Raw genomic sequence first — 467 nt, 5'->3', positions numbered from 1 at the left:
ATATATATATATATCTTGTGTTAATATTTTATATTAACACAGGAATATTTTATATTAAATAATAATGTCGTAAATCAAATTGACCTTCACACCATCAATAAATCAAATAAGTATGTATCGCACGTAGCCGCAAGCGTGTCGTGTGCAAAATAACTACATAAAGTAGCCGCAGCGTAAAAAGGGTTGCATTCTTATAGGATTTAAAATTATGTAATTTATTATGAAATACTATATGTCATACTGTAATTAAATTCATAAATTATTTCTTTATAAATTAAGCAATAAAAACAGTCAAAATAATATCAAAATTTATAATAAATACTAAACTTTTTCTCAGATCTCTCATTAGAATAAATATTTATTCATTGTGCTTTTTTATAATTTCTTATCTGCGTGATTTGTCTATAACGAGCAAACTTGTAAAGATACTATAAAAATGCATTTAACAGTCACAAATATTTTCGAAT

This window comes from Atta colombica, unplaced genomic scaffold, assembly GCF_001594045.1.
Source record: "Atta colombica isolate Treedump-2 unplaced genomic scaffold, Acol1.0 scaffold160, whole genome shotgun sequence".
NCBI classification, from domain to species: domain Eukaryota; kingdom Metazoa; phylum Arthropoda; class Insecta; order Hymenoptera; family Formicidae; genus Atta; species Atta colombica.
The sequence above is the reverse complement of the archived record's forward strand: the minus strand, read 5'-3'. Positions refer to the sequence as shown.